This window comes from Cydia fagiglandana, chromosome 24 (assembly GCF_963556715.1).
Source record: "Cydia fagiglandana chromosome 24, ilCydFagi1.1, whole genome shotgun sequence".
Taxonomy (NCBI): Eukaryota; Metazoa; Arthropoda; class Insecta; order Lepidoptera; family Tortricidae; genus Cydia; species Cydia fagiglandana.
This window is the reverse complement of record NC_085955.1, coordinates 10,458,650-10,474,935: the sequence shown is the minus strand read 5'-3', so window position 1 is coordinate 10,474,935 and position 16,286 is coordinate 10,458,650. Positions and strand designations below refer to the sequence as shown.

Below are 16,286 nucleotides of genomic sequence, written 5' to 3'. Positions count from 1 at the left end.
AAAAACACTCAATGCCTCGAGAACTCGAGAAATAAATCTCATGTGATAAGTAAAAAGAAAACACGCGTCTAAAGTGTTATTCTTTAGGTAGTGAAATAAATGATAAAAAAAATTTTTTTTACATCTTCAGGTACTTAAAACATTTAGTTAACCAACCAAATAAAAAAATAATATTTGCGGTGATTTAATTTTCAAGTGTTTTTCGATAGAAAGACTCGTCTAAATCGCTTATCTTCTTTCTAATGCTAAAAACGAATTATAGGGCCATGTAATAACAAATATAATAAATTACTATTGATAAATCAAATCATCCCGATATATTCCAATTAGCACAATATCACAATTTTAGCAGCTTCATTGTTACGTTGACTATTTCGTAGTAAAATGTCTGTAAGTTTGTCACATCTAGTTAAATTTATTGACTTGAATATTCCTGCCTAATAAAATACCATAGGTATTGTGGTTTGATTTCATTTTGTTAAATACCTAAATAAATACATTATACCATAATTATCACATCGCCGGCGCGCATGCCTGCACCTATAGTTTTTTTGTTTGTTGTTGAATTTTTTATTATTAAGTACAATTTATGGTAACTAAAAATTTACCCTATGTTTGATTATTGACCTCACCTACGATTCCTATGAGTCTGATTTGTAATAAAGCAAATAAATGAAAATAACATGGTGTTTTTTGAAACATTCAATATTTCTCGAGATACTCGAGAAACTCGAGAAATCTTGGTCGAGAATTCCCGTTCCTCGAGAAATTAAAAAGGTCGAGAAACCAGAAACCCTAATCCAGACGAGACAATTTTTCGCCAATCTGATGAAATCCTCCGATCAAACAGGGCCGTGCGGACGCAAATACCAATTTGATTCCCCGATCACATCAGCAGGTGCGGGCACAAAAATGCCAATTTTCAAAGTAGAATGCAAATTGGTGATTTAATTTGTGTACGTGTGGACTGTGGACGCTAGATGAGATTGATCAATTATTTTCCTAAACAAATCGACTGATTTAGTCAGTCCCGTCTGGATACCCCTTAAGTCTAGAAAATACCCCTTAAGTCTAGAAAATATAGGTACTTACTAAAACATGGTCTCTTCTTTCCAGAGTGACACAAGCCTACGTCACAATAATATGGCCGCTATATATAGCGCTATCGCATATTATCATATAGCGCTGTCGCATGATGACGTAGGCTTGTGTCAATCAGGTGACCTAGAAAAGACGGGAAGAGAGTACCAGGCGGAGTATATTATTATACCATGGTACTTACTCATCTTTCCTCCTCCCAGCACACGAGACTTTAACATGGTCACTCTGCTTCAACTCGTAGACCCCATCTCCCCCCACTTCGGTAGGGGGGCCGATGGTATATTCATGGTCACTCTGGTACAGGATGTCTCTGTATTTACATGTTATGTCAGTGTACTGGTCTTTTATAGCGTCTGTTACTCGGCATTTTGAGTGCTGGAAAAAAATTGTTACGCGCTTGATAAGTATATTACAGACTAGCTGTTGCCCGCGACTTCGTCCGCGTGGAATCTTCAACATTTTACATCTTTAGTACCTACCTATAATTTTCATATCCAAGCAATGTTGAAATTAAGGAAATTAAGTACTTTTCTTTTTTAGCAAGTTGTATGAAGTTTTAAGTCAAGTGGATTTTGATGTTGGTTGCTAAAATTACTTTTCTTGTATTCTCATAATAGGTACCTACCTATGCCCTTATACAAAGATTCAAGTTCCGCATTCCGCACTCACAAAATATCTGATCTCCATACAAACTTTCAACCCCTTTCTCACCACCTTGGGGGATGATTTTCAAAAATGCTTGAATTAGTTTTCATGTTTTTTAATTTATTACCTTTTTTTGCAAAAAGTTAAAGTTCCTAGCTTAAAATTAAATTTACACCCCAAGACGAATTTTCATCCCCTTTTTAGCCCCCTTAGGGACTGAATTTCCATAAACGTTGCAATTACTTTTTTTTGTAATCGGCTATTATGTCTTTCTAAGAAGTTTCAAAGCATTTGTAATAAGAGTGCTATTACATTTCGGGGTTGAGCGAGTTTAGGTATTTTACGCGCTGCGGCAGGCCGTGCGAGCTCAGTATTCCGATCCCTTCTACCACACTCGCACTACAATGATGGATTAAACATTCTTGATCCTTCGCGAAGCATATTGAAATCAACCATAACAACACTAACTGTACTTAACTTATAAAGTCCTAAAACTGTTATTTGGTAAGTACGAAAATACTAAATGCAGTGCAAATGTACATAGGGGCTGTTCATAAATTACGTCATCTATTTTTGACCCCCCCATCCCTCAAATCATCCAAAAATCATGCTTCGGATGACTCTGTTTCCTCCTACGTCATGCTACCATCATCCGATGTCCAGACCCCCCCCCCCTCCTCCCATTTGAAACGACGTAATTTATGAATAGCCCCATACTCGTACTTATGAACGTATATTACTCGAAAAAAATTATAGGTACTCGCTTATTTACAAGAAACAAGTTACAAGAAACTAAAGATACACAGGGTCTGATGATGGAGCTGGAAGGTGGCCACGGGTACCAGTCTATCATGTAACTAAACCACTTCGTGTTTGGGCTCGTTTGATTCGTCTCAACAAGATCTTTGACACTGAAGATACACAGGGTCTGATGATGGAGCTGGAAGGAGGCCACGGGTACCAGTCTCTCATGTAACTAAACAATTTCGTGTTTGGGCTCGTTTGATTCGTCTGAACAAAATCTTTGACACAATGACACAAGACAGTACTCAGGGTCTGATGATGGAGCTGGAAGGTGGTCACCATTACCAATCAACCATACAACTAAACCACATCGTGTTTAGGCTCGTTTTATTTATCTCAACAAGATCTTTGACACTAGGTGATACTCAGAGTCTGATGATGGAGCTGGAAGTTGGTTACCGGTACCAATCAACCATGCAACTAAACCACTTCATGTTTAGGCTCGTTTGACTAGTCTCAACAAGATCTTTGACACTAGGTGATACTCAGAGTCTGATGATGGAGCCGGAAGGTGGTCACCGGTACCAATTAATCATGCAACTAAACCACTTCATGTTTAGGCTCGTTTGATTAATCTCAACAAGATCTTTGACACTAGGTGATACTCAGAGTCTGATGATGGAGCTGGAAGGTGGTCACCGGTACCAATCAACCATGCAACTAAACCACTTCGTGTTTAGGCTCGTTTGATTCGTCTCAATAAGATCTTTGACACTAGGTGATAAACCAAACACGAAGCCCAAACACGAAGCCCAAACACGAAGTGGTTCAGCTATGTGATAGACTGGTACCCATCGCCACCTTCGAGCTCCATCATCAGACCCTGAGTAGTATCTTGTGTCAAAGATCTTGTTGCGACGAATCAAACGAGCCCAAACACGAAGTGGTTCAGTTACATGGTAGACTGGTACCTGTGGCCACACTCCAGCTCCGTCATCAGACCCTGAGTACTATCTTGTGTCAAAGATCTTGTTGAGACGAATAAAACGAGCCTAAACACGAAGTGGTTTAGTTGCATGGTTGATTGGTACCGGTGACCACCTTCCAGCTCCATCATCAGACCCTGAGTACTATCTTGTGTCAAAGATCTTGTTGAGACGAATCAAACGAGCCAAAACACGAAATGGTTTAGTTGCATGGTTGATTAGTACCGGTGACCACATTCCGGCTCCATCATCAGACCCTGAGTACTATCTTGTGTCAAAGATCTTGTTGAGACGAATAAAACGAGCCTAAACACGAAGTGGTTTAGTTGCATGGTTGATTGGTACTGGTGACCACCTTCCGGCTCCATCATCAGACCCTGAGTACTATCTTAAGTCAAAGATCTTGTTGAGCCGAATCAAACGAGCCCAAACACGAAGTGTTTTAGTTGCATGGTTGATTGGTACCGGTGACCACCTTCCTGGCCCATCATCAGACCCTGAGTACTATTTTGTGTCAAAGATCTAGTTAAGACGAATAAAACGAGCCTAAACACGAAGTGGTTTAGTTGCATGGTTGATTGGTACCGGTGACCACCTTCCGGCTGCATCATCAGACCCTGAGTACTATCTTGTGTCAAAGATCTTGTTGAGACGAATAAAACGAGCCTAAACACTAAGTGGTTTAGTTGCATGGTTGATTGGTACCGGTGACCACCTTCCGGCTCCATCATCAGACCCTGAGTACTATCTTGAGTCAAATAAATATATATAGAATGTCAGGTCGTTTCAAATATTTTTAATCCTGTCCGGTAGTTTATGAAACTGTACCATTATAAATTATAATACTATAAAAACAGTGCTAGGATCAAAGTCTCTCGTTGCGGTTTACACGCACACAGTATAGCGTTTTACACGGCGCCCGCCGCACACAATGATAAAAAACCTCGTCGTCGCCGTTGAAAATGTGCGGAGCCGACCGACACACGTCCTACCTGTACAAGCTCTGCCGCGGCACTGAGCTGGCGAGCGCGCGTCATCGGTAATATAGAGTAGTTTTCAAAAAATTGCCAAAAAATTATAGTAGAATTTCATAAACACTAATGTATACCAACAGTATAAGCAAACGTTGCAGATTGCTTGAGTATGAAAATGACTTCGATATTAAGTAGATTTTCGTAGAAATTGACACTTGTTTCGGAGAGAAAATTGAGTTCGTTTTACTTTGATTTTCTCTTTCTCAAAGGTATGTAGGAAAAATATCGTTTGATATGCCTAAAGAACAGGGTATTAGTAATACAAAATAGCCAGGTTTAGCAGAGTAAACTTCTCAACATTTCCAAATAAGAGCTTGCCGTTCAGTGCTTCACGGGGTTTTTCGGAAACGACCATCAGAAAAAAATTCATTACTAATTTAATAAGTCCTTTTTCTAATATTTACAACGATATTTAAAAAGATAAGAAGACGCTTTTACTGGAACAAGTACTCATTGTTTCTAATAATGAGCACAAAGTCCTGAATTTCGTCGACTAGTATCATCAATTTTGCATTATTTCGACTTTTCTTGTAAGAGCGCTCTTAACCGCTGAAATCACTTTTATTGTCTTCTAATAATATCCCCAAATACAAAGATTCAAATCCCGAGCTCGAAAAAATGCATGATATCCATACAAACTTTCAACCCCGTTTTCACCACCATAGGGATGAATTTTCAAAAACGCTGAAATTAGTTTTCTTGTATTTAAATATAATACCTTTTTACAATGTTTCAAGTCCTAGCTTCAAATAAAATTTGCATCTGCAGACGAACTTTCATCCCCTTTTTAACCCCCTTAGGGGTTGAATTTCCAAGAACGTTGCAATTACTTTTTTTTTGTAATCGGTTATTATGCCTTTCTACGAAGTTTCAAAACCATTTGTAATGGATTCAAACTTTCAACCCCTTTTTAACCCTGTTAGGGGATGAATTTTACAAAACGCTGAAATTACTTTTCCTGTCTTCTGATAATATCCCTAAATACAAAGATTCAAGTCCCACACTCGAAAAAATGTTTGATATCCATACAAACTTTCAACCCCTTTTTCACCACCTTAGGGGTTGAATTTTCTAAAACGCTGAAATTAGTTTTCTTGTATTTGAATTTGATACTTTTTTACAAAGTTTCAAGTTCCTAGCTTAAAATAAAATTTGCACCCGAAGACGAACTTTCATCCCCTTTTTAACCCCCTTAGGGGTTGAATTTCCAAAAACGTTGCAATCACTTTTTTTGTAATCGGCTATTATGCCTTTCTACGAAGTTTCAAAGCATTTGTAATGGATTAAAATTTTCAACCCCTTTTTAACCCTGTTAGGGGATGAATTTTACAAAACGCTGAAATTACTTTTCCTGTCTTCTAATAATATCCCTAAATACAAAGATTCAAGTCCACCACTCGGAAAAATATTTGATATCCATACAAACTTTCAACCCCTTTTTCACCACCTATAAAAGTTAACAAAATCAAAATTGGTCATTTTCAGGATAATCCGCATAAGCTTCTAGTATGTTATTAGCAATATGACCTGGTAGTAGAAGAGCCGGCCGCAAATTTTCTAACCGACTTGATACCACGATGAAATGCACAATGGTTTCCCATAAAAGTGATGCTAAGTCCGAATTCGATAGTCTGCCACGGCGGAACTTGCCGAAAGTACGAAAAAGAAGGCCACTTCCGGTGCGAAAAAAGGGGGCTGATTTAACCCATCTGATACCGAAATAATAGTTATGGCAGCAGTTAGAAATTTACATGTAGACACATAAAAGCGAAGTCTGCCAGTATTTTTTTTGCCGGAAGTGCTTGGCAGACGCTCTCAAAGGTGGCCAGCGGGACCCCTAATTTAACCCATCTGATACCACCATGAAACCAATTCCAGTCGGTAGGTATGAACCCTCATGTCAGGAATATATAAGTCTGCCAAGGCTTTTCCTGCCGAAACACCTTGGCAGACGAGATTATGTAAGCAAGGTCGGCATCGGTTACCCTACACTAACCCATCTGATACCACCATGAAACCAATTCCAGTCGGTAGGTACGAACCCCCATTTTAGGAATATATAAGTCTGCCAAGGTTTCTCCTGCCGAAACACCTTGGCAGACGAGATTATAAACAAGATGACCATCGGTTACCGTACACTAACCCATCTGATACCGCCATGAAACCAATTCCAGTCGGTAGGTATGAACCCTCATTTTAGGAATATACAAGTCTGCCAAGGCTTTACCTGCCGTAACACCACGGCAGACGAGATTATGTAAGCAAGGTCGGCATCGGTTACCCTACACTAACCCATCTGATACCACCATGAAACCAATTCCAGTCGGTAGGTATGAACCCCCATTTTAGAAATATATAAGTCTGCCAAGGTTTTTCCTGCCGAAACACCTTGGCAGACGAGATTATAAGCAAGATGACCATCGGTTACCGTACAGTAACCCATCTGATACCACCATGAAACCAATTCTAGTCGGTAGGTATGAACCCTCATTTCAGGAATTTATAAGTCTGCCAAGGCCTTTCCTGCCGAAACACCTTGCCAGACGAGATTATGTAAGCAGCATCCACATACGAGGGATCCGTATTTTGGGATTATACAGATTACGGACATTATTAATAGCTGTAGGCTTATTTATTACTTTATGCTTATACATATTTGTATATTATTATGTTATTAATAAAATATATTTATAATTTATTAAACCTAAACTTAATACATTGGGAATTCATTACCTGCTTACGGCAGTAGTAGGGATAAGTGGGTCAGTTCTGGCTCACTGAGCCAGGCCAACAGTCCCTCCCCCTTTTTTCCCTTGTTGAGGCCCTGCAACCTTGCCTTGAACCCAAACTAATGTCATTGTAGCTCGAATCTAACCTAATTTATTTTTATTGCTTTTAGAATATTTCAATTATCTACTTTTGCAAATCCATCATATTACAGGACACACCAATAGAGCAAGTCAATAAATACAAATATTTAGGAAGCGTAATAACCAATGACTCTAGATGCACCGAGGACATCAAACAGAGAATCGCTATGGCTAAAAGAGCCTTCAATAACAAAAAAGATCTGCTTAAGGCACGCATTTCAAAAATAGCCAAAAAAAGATTGATAAAGGTGTTTATCTGGAGCATTGCGCTGTATTCAAGTGAGACATGGACACTGAGACAACAAGATAGAAAAAGGTTGGAGGCTTTCGAAATGTGGTGTTGGCGGAGGATGGAGAGGATTAGCTGGACGGAAAGGAAGACGAATGAAGAGGTCCTGAGTATGATAGGAGAAAAGCGATGCTTGTTAAATGCAATAAGAAATAGGAGAGGCATGATGTTAGGACACCTTATACGGCATGATAACTTTTTCCTAAACATCCTGGAAGGCAGGATTGAAAAGACAAGAGAAGAAGGGAGACCTAGAATCACTTATCTCAGCCAAATAAAAAATAATGCGTCGTATGTGGAAATTAAAAGACTGGCACAAGAAAAAAATGATTGGCGATTGCTCCACCGACAAGAGCAAAGCTCTTAAGTTATGATGATGATGATGACTTTTGCAAAGTTAAATGTTGAAATCTCTATTTCGTAAAATGGAATTTTAATGTGACTTTAACAAGTTCACTGCGTTACGGGGGCTTTAAGCCCCGTACGATGTCATCATTCAGTGCGAAGTTAAATTTATTTTAGAAGTTAAAGGGGGAGAGGGTGCACACATTTTACCACTTTGGAAGTGTCTCTCGCGCAAACTATTCAGTTTAGAAATAAATGATATTAGAAACCTCAATATCATAAGCGATAAGACCGCCTGTTGTTACCTCTATTGTCTTTTTTATGTTATTGTCCATTTATTGTAAACTAAGTGTATGTGAGGCGTGCAATAAAAAGTATTATATTGTATTGTATCATTTTTGAAGACCTATTCATAGATACCCCACACGTATGGGTTTAATGAAAAAGACATTTTAAGTTTCAGTTCTAAGTATGGGGGACCCCCAAAATTTATTGTTTTTTTTTTCTATTTTTGTGTAAATCTTAATGCGGTTCACAGAATACATCTACTTACCAAGTTTCAACAGTTCTTATAGTTTCGGAAAAAAGTGGCTGTGACATACGGACGGACAGACAGACAGACATGACAAATCTATAAGGGTTCCGTTTTTTGCCATTTGGCTACGGAACCCTAAAAAGGAGATATTAATTCGGTTTTTTAATGTTTGATATCTCCGTCATTTTGGGATCGATATTGAAAAATATTTTTTTAGTTGAGTTGTAACTTGTAAGTATATACATACAGATTGGTTCCGTCTTTGTCAAAACCCAGTTCTGATGGTGAGATTTATGAGGAATCGAGGGCACTCTTCAAATCTTGTAAGGGTGGTTCACGTTTGTATGGGAAAAATTCAAACTCTAGCTAGAAGAAGCGGCACCCCCTCATTTTGTTACACTTATTATGTTGACAAAATACGTCAAGCATCTTGCAATCTTAACTACAAGGGGGTGCTCAAACACTTTGAAATTTTTCAAATTGTATGAAATCAAAAAAATAAATAAGTTACTATTTTTTTGATTTTTATGTAAGTAGTAGTTTTCACATTATTTGAAAGTGTGATTTAAAAGATATTATTTTGAAAGTAAATGTTTTTCTACTTCAAAACTTATACATCACATGTGCAAATAGTGTGAAACCAGATATTTTAAATAAAATTCTGAATCATAATTACTCTTTTTGTTGGGTTTCAAACAACATACAAAATTTCAACGTGGTTAAGCACCACCTTGTATAAGGTAAGTACCCCTATTAACGAGGGGGTTAAGCAAGTTTCCCAAAAAGAGCCAAAAATCAAGCATAAACCGGCGGTGTATGGGCCAAGACATATTTTTTTATGTTAGTTTGTTAATTAAAGTTTATATTATTTTAGTTTCTGGCCTTGTTTTAGAAAATTATAAAGGAAAAAATAATTATCAAAACCAAAATGTCGAAATCGCCTATTACCGTGGTAATGGACCACTGTTACCCAAATACCGCGGATGTGGGTTCCTTTTTACGAGGGTAGATAACTCGTTGCATTTTTAGTTCCATAATTATGATAAATATTATTTATTTGACAATAATGGATAAAATATGGTATATTCAATACCTACGCTTTTCATATTAGAAGACTTATTTAATTTATAAATTTAAAATAGAAATAGTTGGTTCCTTTAACGCTAAAAACATCGTGAGGTACCCTTTACGAGCAAGTGTGATGCTGTCGAAATTCTTGTTTAATTTATTACCTATCTACGTTAAATAAATAGGTACTTAATTATTTCAACCGGACGTGGAGGGCAAATTGCGCCAAAACGTTCAGGCTATCACAATTATATTCTACACAATACATATACAAGATCTGTGTAAGTTAATGTTAATGTTGTATGTTTGTGTTGTGTGTCTATTTTATATATTTAACATAAAATATATTTTTCTACTCCAGCACTTCTATTTGTGGATTAAATGACTGCCAGTGATATCTAAACCAGCTACACTTGAAGCGCGGTGCGTAGGGGGCCGTGTCCTTTGTCTATACCTACTCTATATGATCACAAATATCACAATAGCCAAGAGTTGTATAAAAAAAAATCTATTTTCTATTCTAAAAACCAATATTTAGTTTGACTTTATATATCATTTTATGTTTGCTGCCTTATAAAAAATATTGTGTGCAACGGTACAACAATAGGTCTGAAAATTCTCGGGCCTGTCTTCGGCCCTTGAATTTTAAGAACCCTTTTATTATGTACCTGGTATACAAAAGGGTATCAAAAGTATTAGGTATTTTAAGAACCTATTAATTTCGAAGCCATGAAAGTTTTGGGTGGGTCTGTATTAGGTTCTCATACAGATTATTACCGAGTGATGTCTTTTCGAACCATCGCTAAACGGTTCAGTTCAAATAATTTTAAAACTCATTTACGATTGATCAAAATAAATAGTAATCTTCTATTTTTTTAATACTATCAATATGGATGATTGCAAATATTACAAAACAATGGTAAAAATAAACTTTATAACCATACTTCTGTTTCTATATCAATACTTGAACGAGTTTCTCATATAAGGGTTTCTAAGAAAACGTGTGAGAAGGTGTCTAAAATTGTAATCAAAATTAAGAGTTCTTGCATAGATTTCATACCACGTTAATAGCTGTTTAGTTTTATAGGTGGTTAAATAATTCAATAACATCAAAAGTCAAGGAAATGTGCATTTATATATGAATATAAGATCGCTCGAATCTAAAATACCGTTTCCGTTATTACCGAGGTATACCTCGAAATTAGGTGTCACACAAAGAAAATGGAACCTAACACCGAGGTTTTTAATTTCCTATTTTTTTCCCTATTGGTGAGCAAATATCGCAAATAAAGTATTTAGGAATCATAAAGATAATAACTAAGAATAAATCTCAAGTCTTAGTCTTTCCATAATATTTACCATTATTACGCTAATCACTAAATAAAATACGCGTCTACTTACTTGAGATGTTGCGTGTTAGTATGGAGCAACCAAATCTTGCGCTCTTGATACGCTAGTTTACATTTTTCGACTTGTTTGTGTGATGTTTTCGTAGTAGTGTTATACTTATTCGACAGTCAAAAGATAAGGCTTTATTTCTGTGTTCTTAGATTCAAAGAAAGTTAATAAGCTTTCTTATTAAACGCTATTTTGTACATACCGCGGTAATGAATGCCAATTTTAATGGGGTCGTTAATAGGGGTACTTACCTTAGTAGTGTTGAGTCGCTCACTCGCGAGGCACCTCATTTGTACCACTCATTTTGTTAATTTGTCGCAGTACTTCATACCGCAAAAATGTCTTACTTCACTCCTCTATTCATTTTACTCATTTACTCGCGCGCATCACAAACACCTCTTGCCACACAAATCATTCACACACTTCAAATTTCAAAAAAACTCTTATCCTTTCAAATTCACTCGCGAACCTCAAAAACTCAATGCTCCTCACAACTTGCAAAAGAGTCCCTGGATGGCACGAGGCGCTAGGTGCTCGCCTGCTCGCCGACATACAAAATTCAAAATGTCTCAAATGAAGAAACGAGTAATGGCCCACACTGTCAACTGCCGAACTACAAACCTTATTGCAACGACAAAAGGTCCACCGAGAAATGCGTTGAGTTTGTACCATTCACTGCCTCGCTGTGACGTCAACACCTCAAAAATCCTTTCAAAATGAAACAATGAATTAGAAATACCCAAAGAGGGAGTAAGACAGACACGCGCCGTACTTCAATATCGCCTCGCGTCACCACCGAAAATACGTTAAAAATTAAACACGAAAGACAACAAGCGTAAGCGCTGCAAGCTTTCATACATCTTAAGCCTTTTTGATCCTAACTTACTTGTCAAAATGGCGCGAGAAATCAGTCACCAAAAGGAAGTTCGTCGTGTTGCTTCTCTGTTGCACTTGTAAATTTGTACGTAAGTGTGACAAGGAGGCAACATGACGAACATGGATCGCGGTACGCACTCTGTATACCAGACAGGCATTTACGAAGCTTGCTTATAAACAGTAATCCTTTAGTGACTAAAATATTATTGAAATATAATACTGTAGCGTACACAATATATGATCATTTCAATAAGTTTCAAGTTTATTAAATAAAAAGTAAGTATAATTTGCATAGGTAAAATAAACATGTAGATGTAAATTATAACGATTTGAATTTGCAATACTTTTTATTAACATTATTTGTAAACGACTTCGGACTGACAAATTATGATTGTGACATATTTATATTTATTTTGTTCGTTCGTACGTCGCTGTAGCTAATTTTAGTTCTCTAATACCTAATACCTAGTGATAATTCTTATAATTATACCAAAATAACAAAATATGGACATCGTTTTCGCCATTAAATTTACCCGCGGATCTTCCTTGGTGCCTTTTGCATGAAAAAATGAAATGTAAATGTAGCCGGCGGCGGCCGGAGCGAATGGTGCTTTGTTTAATATCATATTGATGATATTACTGTTAAATTATCTGAAGTGGTAAGTTAGTCACTTCTATATAATAATGACTTGTGAAAATATTGAATTTGTTCTCCTTAGTTTGTTAAAAATGTGGTAGTTTTATGGTTATGAAATATATCACTACATATTATGAAACAAAGTCCCCCGCCGCGTCTGTCTGTATGTGTGTTTGTTTGTATGTTCGCGATAAACTCAAAAACGATTGGACGGATTTTCATGCGGTTTTCACCTATCAATAGAGTGATTCTTCAGGAAGGTTTAGGTGTATGTATAATTTGTTAACCCGTGCGAGGCCGGAGCGGGTCGCTCTCGCTAGTGATTATTATACTTAAAACTATATCAAGTAGCAAGGAGGAGGACAAAACAATCTAACAATCTAAAGAGCTAAAGTAGAAAAAGTTTCATAAAAGCAGAAAATTAAGTTACTATGTGGGATCTTTCTCCTATAAGTTCTATTCTTACCTTCTTCCTCCAGAATTGCACTCCTTAATTATTATTATTTATTAATTTACAAAGGAAGTGATGAATACATTAATATGTATATTTATTAAATATTTTTGTCACCGTTGGCCCGTTGGATTAATAGAATAGTCGACGCTGAAAATATGCTAGTACCTCACCTCATTTGAAGTAAGACATTGTAACACCTCATTTTAGAAGATGAGGTACTCATACAAACTCATTTAAAATTGATGTCCTACCCATTGTATAGTTCGTTTTTTTAGCATTAGAAAGAACTTGCAAGAAGGTAAGCGATCTTAGCATGTCTTTTAATTGAAAAACGCTTTTCAAAATTCAAAAACTATTACTTATGAAAGCAGACGACACATCAAGATTGTTTACCTAATTTCTAATGCTAAAAAAAACGTAGTAAAGTTGAGATAAAACAAGAAACTTTTACACCAAGTTTCTTAATTTATCTCAACTATAATCTCAATTTATCAACATAATAAGTGTAACAAAATAAGGGGGTGCCCCTTAGGAAAAAAAAATGTTTTTTGAACCACCCTAACATATAGTGATACAGGTGTATTTTAAACAAACCAAGCATTTACATTCAGAATTGTGACATTTGATGAAGTGAAACTGCTGATGATGATCAGAATGGAACTCTTCAACGACGCATAGCTCATGTTTGGGGATGTGTCTTCGTTATGTTTGTTAAGCACGTTAGATTTTTAAGTCATATTTTTGTGAAGCTCAAGTTCTGATGATGGGATCCATAAGGAATCGAGAGAACTCTACAAATCTTAATGGCATTGTATAGTGACTCTTGTATTTTCATCAGGCAAACAAGGATTTACATTAAGAACAGTGGCATTTGATGAAGTGGTATTGCTGATGGTGATCAGAACGGAACTCCTCGACGACTTGTCTTTTTCTAATTGATTGTTAAGCAAGTTACCCCACTGGCAAAACAAGCAAGATTTTGAATTCGACTTCTACCTGAACCTGGACCCGGACGCGGACCCGGACTCGAGATCACGAATTCGGACACGGACCCGTTTTCTATTTGGTTGGTGTAAATGGAGTTGGTGAATTTTTTGATTAATTCGGGCGAAAACTGGAAGGTTAGGTATCATAAAATGTTCATGAAGAGAAATTGTAAGAGATGGTATCATTACCAACAACTGTGGAAAATACTGTTTAGTTACTCTTTATTTAAAAATAGCAAAATCAAATTGCATGATTTCATTCGTTTTCTCCACTGTACACAGAATAAGTAATGATATTTAGACTAGACAAAAAAATTCAAAATCGCTCTCCTTCTTGATGCGACTGGCAAATCATATTACTTTTTGGAAACCGGGTTTTTTAACCTAATTAGACCCCGCTGAATCCGATCCGGTTGCTCGATCGAAATCTTGACCGGAAGTGAGATATTTGACATTAAAGGTCCGTTTTTTTCGTTTTTCGTAAATAACTCTTAAACGGTGGTGTATAGCAAAAAATGTTCTATTACATAAGTAATATGCATAAAATTGCCTATGTAGGTCAGGAAATGAATGCTCAAAAAACGTTGTAGAGGGAAATGCTAGGAACACAATTTTTGACTCCGTAACTTTGTTTGGACTAGTTAGGAGGTGAACATATCAAAAGTCCCCGGCTCTAGCCCCGGTGCTGGGGGGTAGAGGGGGGTAGGAAGGTCGAATTTTTCGGTTTTTCATTGATATCTTGGAAACTTTGCGTCTTAGCGACATGACTACTAAGACAAACCGAAAGCTGATAAAATTTGTTTCAAGTTTTATTCAGTCAAGTTTTTCGATATCTTGAATAGTTTTTGAGATATCCGCTCTCGAAAGTTTATTTAGGGCTTTCAATTTTATCTTAATATCTCCATCAGTGAAGCTGTTAGGCCATGTTTGGTATCATTTTCGTATAAATCGGGGGTGCTGAATTCATTTATGGTATCACATTGACACTATTCCGAAGTAAAACCAAAATTTAAAAAAATATATTTTTTTAAATCCCTCTTCACGCTTAAACCGCTGAACCAATTTCGTTGAAATTTGGTATAGAAATAGTTTCAGTCTCGACACAGGACATAGGATAGTTTTTATAACCAAAAGCATCTTTTGAGGGTGTGAAAAGTGGGGTGGAAGTTTGTATGGGGAGTCAATAACCGCTGAACCGGTTTAGATGAAATTTAGGATGGTTTACATCTGTGATTTAGATGGAAATGATGCCAAACATGACTTCGAACCCTACCTTAAGCAGTATTAACCCCAGGAATTCAGTTTCATCGACGAAGTTGAATTACCCCCATACTCCATTTCACAACTTTAAAGGATGATTATTGAGATAAAAAGTATCTTATGTCCTGCATTGGGACTCGAAATATCTGTATACCAAATTTCAATTAAATTGGTTGAGCGGTTTAAGCGTGAAGAGGAATTAAAAAAAAAAGGTATTTGTTTAAAGTTTATATGTTTTTTCTTAGGAATGGTGGCAATGTGATACCAAAAATGAATTCAGCGCCCCCGATTTATGCGAAAATGATACGAAACACGGACTAGCAGCTTCACTAAAGTAGATATCAAGATAAAATTGAAAGCCCTAAATAAACTTTCAAGAGCGGATATCTCAAAAACTATTCAAGATATCGAAAAACTTGACTGAATAAAACTTGTAACAAATTTAATCAGCTTTTGGTTTGTCTTAGTAGTCAAGTCGCTAAGACGCAAAGTTTCCAAGATATAAGTGAAAAACCGAAAAATGAGACCTTCTTTCCCCCCTCTACCCCCCAGCACCGGGGCTATGGCCGGGGACTTTTGATATGTTCACCTCCTAACTAGTTCAAACAACGTTACGGAGTCAAAAATTGTGTTCTTAGCATTTCCCTCTATAACTTCTTATTGCTTGGCCTAATAAGAAAGATTCAGTACAATTTTTCGCTAGGATCAATATTAAAAGAGATTTTAACGCGGGAAATTTAATTATAATCACTTCTAAGGTCCAGTTTATTAGGTTTTCGTAAATAACTCATAAACGGTAGCCAATATCAAAAAATGTTGTTAGACGATAATAATCTACACAAAATTTTGAACAAAAAAGATTCAGTACACTTTTTGCAGGGATCAATATTTAAAAAGATAATAAAGAGGGAAAGTTAATTATACTAAATTCTAAGGTTCCTTGTTATTATTTTTTCGTAAATAATTTGAAAAGTATGACTCATAGCAAAAAAAATCTTATACATAAATAATAAACGTAAAATTTCCTACAAGAAACATGCAGTACACTTTTCGCTAGG

The 16,286-nt window shown here is 36.6% G+C and overlaps 1 protein-coding gene and 1 pseudogene across 1 annotated transcript in view; both read right to left on the bottom strand.

Annotated features, from left to right (window-relative positions):
• The window catches only part of LOC134676373 (uncharacterized), a 250,632-nt gene that overhangs the window by 173,004 nt on the left and 61,342 nt on the right, over positions 1–16,286 (bottom strand). The window lies entirely within an intron of this gene.
• The window catches only part of LOC134676360 (uncharacterized), a 36,701-nt pseudogene that overhangs the window by 9,869 nt on the left and 10,546 nt on the right, over positions 1–16,286 (bottom strand).